The sequence below is a fragment of the Myxine glutinosa genome, chromosome 7, assembly GCF_964187855.1.
Source record: "Myxine glutinosa chromosome 7, kmMyxGlut1.1, whole genome shotgun sequence".
Taxonomy (NCBI): Eukaryota; Metazoa; Chordata; class Myxini; order Myxiniformes; family Myxinidae; genus Myxine; species Myxine glutinosa.
In genome coordinates, this window is record NC_136267.1 from 146267976 (window position 1) to 146279473 (window position 11498).

The 11498-nt window shown below is 44.3% G+C and overlaps 1 long non-coding RNA gene across 1 annotated transcript; it reads left to right on the forward strand.

Annotated features, from left to right (window-relative positions):
* The first annotated feature begins 466 nt into the window (after positions 1 to 466).
* Positions 467 to 10867, forward strand: LOC144892845 (uncharacterized). The gene is made up of 3 exons (XR_013623990.1): positions 467 to 631; positions 9451 to 9624; positions 10764 to 10867. It is a non-coding gene; the product is annotated as an uncharacterized LOC144892845 (long non-coding RNA).
* Positions 10868 to 11498: the final 631 nt, after the last annotated feature.

The following is an 11498-nucleotide window of genomic DNA, read 5'->3' on the forward strand; positions in this document are numbered from 1 at the left end:
GGAGAGAGAAGGAGAGCGTTCCATTCATAACATCACATTGACTGTGCAAGTGGAGGAAGTAAGAAAGCAAAGGTAGGAAGGTAACTTTGTATGCCACCAGAAGTGAGCTTGACAAACAGTGCAGGATGCCAGACTCATTGCTTGAGTGACCAGAATTTAATCCAAATTGATAGTCAGAGATCAGGCGTTTTGAAAAGCGGAAAGACTTGACATCAGTAGAAACAATGGATTTCATCATTTTGCTTGGATTGGAAATAAGCTCACTGGACCTTTGGTTGAGAGGATCTGTTTTTACATTGACTGTTGTAATTAATGGCTGTATTTCTGCTAAGGTGGTGCAAATATATGACAATTGTCCAGTGAGTATATGAAAGGTTTGGTGGGAAGATGAAAATTCCTAATTTTAACATTTATTTTTCAACAATGTAAATGTATTCCAATTGTTGTTTATTGAAACGATGTTTTGTTGCGATGTTTCATTCCTGATATTATTGTCAAATCCTGCCTCAAGTTGTGCTCCTTGCTCATAGATCTCTTTATGAAGTTGAATTAAAGCATGGCGTAAAATCATGTGTGTGTGCGTGTGTGTTCTCAAAGGTGTGACAAATCTCCAATTAAGAAATCTCACAAGGTAAGTGTTTTCATTCCAATACTATGACTTTCTTTGCACCTTTTCCACCACACTGTTGTGATGCTATATGGTTTCTAAGTTCACAATTCATTGCATCCCAAAGTCAAATCACCAAGCCGTTGAGCTTAAAATAAAAACACGAATAACAACAGAGTAGCCGACCAAAGCAGAGAGGGATTCCATATACCTTGAGATGAGACTTTAGCATAACAAGTGGGCCGATTGGTAGATTGGACCAAATCTTCATTGGTCTTCACCGCGTTGTAGCATACCTGTCTGCCAGACTCTGACTCTTTTGGGTCATTGGAGTCTTTTGGGTGCTCGAGGACTTTTGGGTCTTCAGTGTCGTTTGGGTCTGGGTGTTTTTAGTCCTCTTGTTCTATTGGGCCCTCTGGATCTTTTGGGTTGTCAGGGACGTTTGGGTCTTTTGGGTCTTTTTGGTCTTTGGGATATTCGGGATAATCGGGGTATTTTGGGTACTTTTGGGTCATCTAGGTATTTTGGGTCCTCGGGGACTTTTGGGTCCTTGGGGACTTTTGGGTCTTTTGGGTCCTTGGGGACTTTTGGGTCATTTGAGTCCTCAGGGTCTTTGGGGTTTTCAGGGTATTTTGGGTCCTTGGGTACTTTTGGGTCATCTGGGCCTTTTTGGTTTCGGTGCTTTTGGGTCATCTGGGTCTTTTGGGTCCTCAGGAACTTTTGGCTCTTCTGGGTCTTTTGGACCCTCAGGATCTTTTGTGTCTTCTGGGTCTTTTAGGTCCTCAGGAATGTTTGGGCCTTCTGGGTCTTTTGGGTCCTCGAGAATTTTTGGGCCTTCTGGGTCTTTTGGGTCCTTAAAGACTTTTGGGTCCTCCATGACTTTTGGGTCTTCTGGGTGCTTTGGATCCTCGAGGACTTTTGGATCCCCTGTGTTTTAGGGGTCTTTGGGGTCTTAAAGTTCTGAGGGGTCTTAAAGGGTCTTCAAACGTGAAAGGGGTCTCAGCAGTCTAAATAGTTAAAAGGTACATTACAATAGTATGTAAGACATAATTAATTAATAGATGTATGTAATTAATACACACAAAAAGTATGCCTCAAACACACACACACAAACTCATCCATTTGTTGTAAAAAAAATAGATAAAGACAAATGTGAGATTCTTCATCAACCTGAACGGTTGGTGGGATGTATAAACTGGAATTGCCACTTGACTTAAAGAATGTTAGGACAGCTAATTATTGAAGATTATTTTGTCAATAGAGTCGAGGCACTACAGCCTTAGGTCATCTGACTGATTGTTATATGTTGGGTCCAGGCTGCTTCTTCTTCTTCTTCTTTCTTTTCTTCTCATATACGGCAGCTGGCTGCAGGTTTGCGTCAATGTAGTTGTTGCTGCGAGTACGGATGTGCTACTGTTGCAGTTTTTTTTTTTCTGTCTGTTCTCGCAGAACTTTGTAATTTGTTCAGGGTGCCGACGATAACTCGACTAACCTTCGTGAAGGACACCATGGGATATTTAATGTCCACCAACTAATGCCAGGCTCATCTACTCGTGTCTGTTATTTTTTGACAGCATATTCCTTTTATCAATGTTGGCTTGCTGATCTTGTTGACTTCCACCTTTTTGGCTTGCTGATCCTTTTTTTTTTTTTTCTTTTTTTTTTTTTTTTGTATACTGAATCGAGGCTCGTGAAAGAGCTAACATTTACTTCACAAACAAATCAACCAGACAAACAAAATATATAAAAAGCGGGAGCGGAAAACAAGATGGGGAGAGAAGGTGAAGCACACAAACACAACATTTGAGAGCAGGGAGATGTGTGGAAGGGAGAGGGCTTGGGGGGAGGAGGCATGGGAAGGGGGGGGGGGGGTGGAGGGAGAAGTATAAAACACAAGGACACCAATGACTTCCAGGACAGAAGTTGGTATTTCAAAAAAGTGGAATTGGGGTGAAATTAGCGGGGGTAGAAAAGATCAAGGTTTTGGATGGGGGAAGATAAGAGATGGTGGTGAACAGCTGTTTTAAAGACCTGGAGGGTGGAGTGGGATTGAAGAGAGTGAGAGAGTTTGTTCCAGAGGCGGGAGAAAAGAGGAATGAAGGAGTGAAGGTGAGCAGAGAGTCTTGATTTTGGCAGTTTGACCAGAAGAGGGTTGCAGGCAGATCTTGTGCGACCTGTAGGAATATTTGCGGGACAGAGCCCAGAGAGAGCTGGGGGGGCAAGGCCAGAGAGGAGTCGGTAGAAGATGGAAAGACCACCAACCTGCCTGCGGTGAGTGAGTGAGAGGCCCTTGGAGTTAGCTTCATCGCGGGAGATTCCAATGATTCTGAATGCTTTGGTTTCAACAGCGTGAAGACGAGCTAGGTGTGAGGCAGGAGCACCAGCCCAGAGGGGAGAGCAGTATTCCATTGAGCTGCGGATGAAAGCCTTGTATGTGGTGAGGAGCTCAGGTGTGCCAAGGAAGGACTTCGCACGACTGAGGATGCCCAGTCGGCGACTGGCTTTGGAGGCCAGATTTGAAATGTGGTTTTCCCAGGAAAGATCATGGCAGATAGTGAGACCCAAAAGCTTGAGTGACAGAACTTCTTGGAGAGGATTATTCAGAAAGTGGATGGGAGGGTTGTCCAGTCGGTCTTTTCGGAGAGACATCGTAAGAGTGTGAGATTTGTCAGGATTGAAAGACATGTTCCACTTGTTTGCCCAGTCTGTGATTTTGTCCAGGTCTGCAGAGAGTGAGGAGGCAGCAGACTGCCGATCTGAGGGATGAAGAATGGAGCGACAGAGAGTAGAGTCATCAGCAAAGAAATACAGAGGATTTTCAAGAGAGTCAGAGAGATCATTGATGAAGACCAGAAAAAGGACAGGGCCTAGAACACTGCCTTGTGGAACTCCAGCCTGAACAGGAAGAGGAGATGAGAGAAACCCATTCAGGGCCACACGTTGACTACGACTAGAGAGGAAGTCCGCCAGCCATGCGTGGAGATTTCCATGGATACCAAAAGAGGAGAGTTTGGTGAGCAGAGCGGGGTGCCAGACCGTATCGAAGGCACGTGATATGTCAAGGGAGACTGCTCTAATTTCCTGTTTGGCATTGAGGACCTCCATCCATTGTTGAGAAAGCAGAAGCAGCATGTCCAGAGTAGAGTGTCCAGGTCTGAAACCAAATTGATGATCAGAGATCAAGCCATTGGAGAAGAGGAAAGATTTCATATCTGAAGCAATGATGGATTCCATGACTTTGCTGATAATTGGGAGAAGGCTGATTGGTCTGTAGTTGCTGGGATCTGTTTTTGCACCTTGTTTGTGCAAAGCGGTGATGTTGGCAGATTTCCAAGCAGATGGAAGATGACCTTGAGCAAAAGAGAGGGTGAAGAGAACAGAGAGAGGGAGTGAAAGAGCGGAAGAACAGGATTTTAGGACCCGTGGGCTGATGCCGTCAGGTCCAGTTGCAGAATCCGAGTCGAGGGTTGACAGAAACTTTTCCACCTTGTCAGGAGGAAAGGACACAGAGTACAGGAGCAGCTGGGTACGACTGGGTACGGTGGGTACAGAGAGGGATGGGTTTGGGACACAAGATTTAGAGGCAAACACAGAGTTGAGGCATTCAGCTTTTTCACGTGCGGAGTCAGCCGTGTGGCCATTTGAGGTGAGGGAGGGGATGGAGGCGGAACAAACACCAGAAACAGATTTGACCAGACGCCACCAGGATTTGGAAGAGGGAGACAGATAAGAGAGTTCGGTCCTGAGAACGGAGAGATATTGTTTCCTGGCTCTCCTGAGGGTGGACACACACTTGTTTCGGGCTTTGTGAAAGGAAATGAGATTTCCTTCCGTTGGATTTGCTTTCCAGGAGACGAAAGCAAGTTGTTTCTGGGCAATAGCCTCACCACAAGATCCCGTGTACCATGGACGGGAGGAAGGGTATGACAACAGAAGACGAGATGGGATAAATCTGTGCATGAGAGAGAGCAGTTTGCTTTGGAAGAATTCCCAGGAAGAATTTATGTCAGAGGCAGTAGAGATGGGAGACCAGTCCAGATGATTGATGGCTGCTTGAAGACCGTGCCAGTTGGCCTTAGTGAAATGCCAGACTCGTCGACGCTGAGGAGGCTCTCTGAGAATGGTCAGAGAGATGTCCACTTTAACAAGCATATGATCAGAAGAGCCGATTGGAGCAGAAGAAGAGCAGCAGACATTTTCAGGGAAGTTAGTCATAACCAAGTCCAGAAGAGAAGATGCTCCGTTGACTGAAATCCGGGTCGGGAAATTGACAGTTTGTGTCAGTCCCAGTGAGTCACAGAAGTCCTTTGCTGAAGAGCCATGGCTGGTGAGAGAGGTACCCACACCCAGCCAACTGGCATGGTGACAGTTGAAATCACCACATATGAGGAAGAGAGAGTTGGGATGGGTAGATAGAAGTTGGTCCATATTCTCAGACAGCGAGATGTAGATGGAGTCATCACTGTTTGGTGGACGGTACAACACACATATGAACAAAAGGTGGGAGCGAAGGGGAAGCCGTAGCCAAAGGTATTCCTGGGGGTGAGGTGGAGAGAGGGCAGTGCAGGGCGAGTGAGGAAGAGAGTTTTTTATAAAGATAGCAACCCCACCTCCAGGACGAGGCTCAGGTCTATCATACCGGAGTAGGGAGTAACCTGGGAGAGATACCAAGGAATCAGAGACATCATGAAGGAGGAAAGTTTTTGTTAAGCCGATCACGTCTGGTTTGTCAGAAGCAACCTGTATGGAGAGATCAGACATGTTTGAGCGAAGGCCCCGGATGTTTGAGGTCCATACTGTTAAGGAAGAGGAAGGGGGAGCATCGGATACAGAACAGGGGGGGGGAGCGGTAGGGTAAGATGTGGAAGAGGAGGAAGAAGTAGGGAGAGCTGTTGAAGGTGTGTCAGAGATTACAGAATAGCTCGGAGAAAGGGAAGGATGGGGCAGACAAAAGGTTTGATGGTGATTGGGAGAGGCGCAGTGAGGTGTTATTTGACGAGGGGGAAGAGCGAGGCAGAAGGTTGAGGGAGATGAAGGTGAAAGTTGGAAGGGGGAAGAAGCGGGGAGGACGCTTTGAGGGGGAGGGGTGAGAGGGGAGTCTAGGAGGGGAGGAGCGAGGGAGAGTCTCGGAGGGGAGGGGTGTGGGGGGAGATTTGAAAGGAATGGGTGATTGGGAAGATTTGGAGGGGAGGGGCAAGGGGGAAGATTTGAAAGAGATGGGTGATGGGGATGGTTTGGAGGGGATGGGCAAGGGGGTAGATTTAGAGGGGAGGGGTGATGGGAAATGGGATTTTGGGGTGATGGGATTTTGAAAAATGTACGATTAATGGGAAACGAACATTTATTGCAAAATGAGTTTCTTGAGACATTCGAGTCAAAAATACGTTTGAGGACGCTGGAGGGAGGATGGAGTGCTGGAGAGTTTAGGGAATGAATGAAAGATGCACTATTAGAGATGGAATTTTTTTTGTGGAATGAATGGATTTGGTGAGCAAGTCGAAAGCATCCTTTTATAGAAGAAGAAGAAAAAGGTGTTATAGAAAATGACAGAATACAGGTCTTCAGGGTTCAGATGAGACATTTTTTAACAACGTGATCACAAACAGCGTGGTCGAAGAATGAACGAACGAACAACTAAGAACGAATAAACGAATAAAAACGGAAGGAAATGTTTTTGGTTTTTTTTTTTTTTTTTTGAGATTTTAAAACAAGGAAGTATGGGATGAAAAGACCGTGAAAACAGAGACCGGAAAAAATTTCAGCGTGATCGGAGAACCGCTGAGACAAAAACAAAGCCTAAAGCCAAGGTTGGACACAGTAGCCTAGTACTACACTTAGGCCTCAGAATACACGATGAGAAAGACCGACGATTCTGTACACAGGTACAAAAAACTAACGCCAAGAATACTATTAAAGACACCCCAATAGGTACATACAAGACCAGTTTCGACAAAAACACAATTGTGAAAAGTTACTTAACTTCGAAAGCGAGCGTGCATGGACAGCTTTGAAGAGACGAGACCTCCAATCTTGCGCATGCGCAGAGCATTCTTGGATTGCATGTTGGCTTCTATCTTCTTGGATTGCATGTTGGCTCCTATCTTCTTGGATTGCTAGTTGGCTCCTATCTTCTTGGATTGCATGTTGGCTCCTATCTTCTTGGATTGCATGTTGGCTTCTAACTTCTTGTATTGCATGTTGGCTTCTAACTTCTTTGATTGCTCGTTGGCTCCTATCTTCTTGGATTGCATGTTGGCTTCTAACTTCTTGGATTGCATGTTGGCTTCTAACTTCTTGGATTGCATGTTGGCTCCTATCTTCTTGGATTGCTAGTTGGCTTCTAACTTCTTTGATTGCTCGTTGGCTCCTATCTTCTTGGATTGCTAGTTGGCTCCTATCTTCTTGGATTGCATGTTGGCTCCTATCTTCTTGGATTGCATGTTGGCTTCTAACTTCTTTGATTGCATGTTGGCTTCTATCTTCTTGGATTGCATGTTGGCTCCTATCTTCTTGGATTGCTAGTTGGCTCCTATCTTCTTGGATTGCATGTTGGCTTCTAACTTATTTGATTGCATGTTGGCTTCTATCTTCTTGGATTGCATGTTGGCTCCTATCTTCTTGGATTGCTAGTTGGCTCCTATCTTCTTGGATTGCATGTTGGCTTCTAACTTCTTTGATTGCATGTTGGCTTCTATCTTCTTGGATTGCCTGTTGGCTCCTATCTTCTTGGATTGCATGTTGGCTTCTAACTTCTTTGATTGCATGTTGGCTTCTAACTTCTTGGATTGCGAGTTGGCTCCTATCTTCTTGGATTGCATGTTGGCTCCTATCTTCTTGGATTGCATGTTGGCTTCTATCTTCTTGGATTGCATGTTGCCTTCTAACTTCTTTGATTGCTAGTTGGCTCCTATCTTCTTCGATTGCTAGTTGGCTCCTATCTTCTTGGATTGCATGTTGGCTCCTATCTTCTTGGATTGCTAGTTGGCTCCTATCTTCTTGGATTGCATGATGGCTTCTATCTTCTTTGATTGCATGTTGGCTTCTATCTTCTTGGATTGCATGTTGGCTTCTAACTTCTTGGATTGCATGTTGGCTTCTATCTTCTTGGATTGCCTGTTGGCTTCTATCTTCTTGGATTGCTAGTTCGCTCCTATCTTCTTGGATTGCTCGTTCGCTCCTATCTTCTTGGCTTGCATGTTGGCTTCTATCTTCTTTGATTGCATGTTGGCTTCTATCTTCTTGGATTGCTAGTTGGCTCCTATCTTCTTGGATTGCATGTTGGCTCCTATCTTCTTGGATTGCATGTTGGCTCCTATCTTCTTGGATTGCTTGTTGGCTCCTATCTTCTTTGATTGCTAGTTTGCTCCTATCTTCTTGGATTGCATGTTGGCTTCTATCTTCTTGGATTGCCTGTTGGCTTCTATCTTCTTGGATTGCTAGTTCGCTCCTATCTTCTTGGATTGCATGTTGGCTCCTATCTTCTTGGATTGCTTGTTGGCTTCTATCTTCTTTGATTGCATGTTGGCTTCTATCTTCTTGGATTGCCTGTTGGCTCCTATCTTCTTTGATTGCTAGTTCACTCCTATCTTCTTTGATTGCATGTTGGCTTCTATGTTCTTGGATTGCCTGTTGGCTTCTATCTTCTTGGATTGCTAGTTGGCTCCTATCTTCTTGGATTGATTGTTGGCTTCTATCTTCTTTGATTGCATGTTGGCTTCTATCTTCTTGGATTGCCTGTTGGCTTCTATCTTCTTGGATTGCTAGTTGGGTCCTATCTTCTTGGATTGCCTGTTGGCTTCTATCTTCTTGGATTGCTAGTTGGCTCCTATCTTCTTTGATTGCTAGTTCGCTCCTATCTTCTTGGATTGCATGTTGGCTTCTAACTTCTTTGATTGCATGTTGGCTCCTATCTTCTTGGATTGCCTGTTGGCTTCTATCTTCTTGGATTGCCTGTTGGCTTCTATCTTCTTGGATTGCTAGTTGGCTCCTATCTTCTTTGATTGCTAGTTCGCTCCTATCTTCTTGGATTGCATGTTGGCTTCTAACTTCTTGGATTGCATGTTGGCTCCTATCTTCTTGGATTGCATGTTGGCTTCTATCTTCTTGGATTGCATGTTGGCTTCTATCTTCTTGGATTGCATGTTGGCTTCTATCTTCTTTGATTGCATGTTGGCTTCTATCTTCTTGGATTGCCTGTTGGCTCCTATCTTCTTGGATTGCCTGTTGGCTTCTATCTTCTTTGATTGCATGTTGGCTTCTATCTTCTTGGATTGCGAGTTCGCTCCTATCTTCTTGGCTTGCATGTTGGCTTGTTAACCTTGTTGGCTTCCACCTTCTTGGCTTGTATGTTGGCTTGTTAACCTTGTTGGCTTCCACCTTCTTGGCTTGTATGTTGGCTTGTTAACCTTGTTGGCTTCCACCTTCTTGGCTTGTATGTTGGCTTGTTAACCTTGTTGGCTTCCACCTTCTTGGCTTGTATGTTGGCTTCCACCTTGTTGGCTTGCATGTTGGCTTGTTAACCTTGTTGGCTTCCACCTTCTTGGCTTGCATGTTGGCTTGTTAACCTTGTTGGCTTCCACCTTGTTGGCTTGCATGTTGGCTTGTTAACCTTGTTGGCTTCCACCTTCTTGGCTTGCATGTTGGCTTGTTAACCTTGTTGGCTTCCACCTTCTTTGCTTGCATGTTGGCTTGCTGACCGCGGTGGTTTGTTGGCTTCCACCTTCTTGGCTTCCTGCCCTTTTTGTCATCAAATACATGTATGAACATCGACCTCTGCATTAAAAATAGATTGAGCAGATTATGTGTGATGTCATGAATGCTTTTCCTTTTTTTCCATCGATCAGGCAATTCAATCTTGTTCCCCAAACCACCATCAATATCTTTGCTGCTTGGATAAAGGACATAGAGGCTTCGGCTTCACCTTGTGCACAAACAAAGACAAACTGGAACATTATGTAAAGAAGGTGAAGGGGCGAGCTGAAAAGGCTGGCCTGTGGAATGGAGCTTACATAATCAAGGTGAAACGCTCACTACAGCATGATTTACTTTTATATTGTGACATTCTATCGTGCACTGAAACTGTTGTCAATGAAGCCGAGTGATCTTTTTTTGATTACCCTAACCAGGATTTCCTGGCACTGTGATGGTGGCTCCACATAGTTTGTTCATTAGGATGACAACTTGATCCTTTCAGTGTTCTTCATGAAGGTCACCTTGGGATCTTTAATGCCCACCAAGAAAACATGGCATGTCATTTGCCTGAAGTTTTATTGTGAACTTATCTTTGTCTAATAATGCAATGATGGGACACCTGGTTTTGAGCCATAAATCAGGAGATTTGAGTCACCTTTGTCCCACTCTTTCCTTGTTGTTTCATGTAATATTTTGACCTGCAATAATTGCAAAGCACAACCTTACATTATCTACTGTGACTGTGCTCCCCTCTGGGCTGGTGCTCCTGCCTCACACCTAGCTCGGCTGCACGCTGTTGAAACCAAAGCCAGATCTCGATCCGGAGCTGAACCAAAATTGAATGGGCTTGTTCTTGTTGTCGAACGAACTCATCCACCTAGTTTTGTCACAACTCATCCACAACTTTTTGAAATACCATGCAGTACAGTGTATAATGTTTTTGGCCCGCTCTCTTAATGGTGAAGAATCACTTCAAAGTTAAAACAATTCTTGTATCCAAATCCGGATCTTCACCGAAATCGAATTGATTCGTTCTTGTCACACACCAAATTTCGGCTGAGTCTGTCCACAACTTTTTGAGATATCCTGTTCACAGACAGACAGACAAACAGACAGACAAACAGACAGACAGAGAAACAGACAGACAAACAGACAGACAGACAAACAGACAGACAAACAGACAGACAAACAGACAGACAGACAAATAGACAGACAAACAGACAGACAGAGACAGACAAACAGACAGACAGACAGGGGTGAAAACATAACCTCCATCCACTTTCAGTGGCAGAGGTAAAAAGAGCGCTGTGAGGACAAGTAGCAAAGCAGGATGTGAGAACATGGACTCAAATGTCTCGACGATACAAAAAATTACATGCCTGACAGCTCACTCCTTATATTGCATTTTACTTACAAATTAGTCTTTGAACTTCTTTCGCACTTTTATTTTCCTGCTGCCTTTCAGATCAATGGAATAAATGTTGAGGGAAAGCGCCCTGAAGACGTGGCACAGATGATCTCCACTTTGGAGACGATCAATCTGCTCGTGGTAACTGAGGAGATCTACCATTGCCATAAGATATGCAAAATTCCCCTAACTACCCTGCACTGGAAAGGTGAATCTCATTTACGAGTGGGTGTTCAAGAACTCTCGTTCATATTGCTTATAGGATTCTGTGTAGTTTCTAACTTATTGCTTTACCATTTTGGTGCCTCTATTGGTGAAGGCAAGAAAATCAATCGTATGAAGAATGTGTTTATGATTTGAACATGCCATTTTATGCATGACAACTTTATGGGAGATCTTCCTTTGAATGCTATTTACATTCTTGGGGAAAATGTCAGGGGCATAGAAAAGGTCCCTTTATATGGTGTGTGCTGTGCGGCAAACTCTAGAAAAGAAGGGACATTCCATGCCATAGCTTGTAGAAAATGCCAAATAATAGAAAAGAAGGGACATTCAAAAAGCCTTGTGTGCATGCTGGTCTACCCTTGTGTTCTTAAGAGGAACCAAGTAATGCTCTAGAAAAGTTCATATAAAGGGGCGCCAATTTGATTCTTGCAGTTCAAAAAACTTTACTTACTGGTGGGTTTTAACATATATATGTAATGCACCCCCTGTAGACTCCCTTAATGAGCGCAGATTTTGAATTTGTTTCAAAAGCCATTCGATAGACCTATTGGCTGATGTATATTCCAA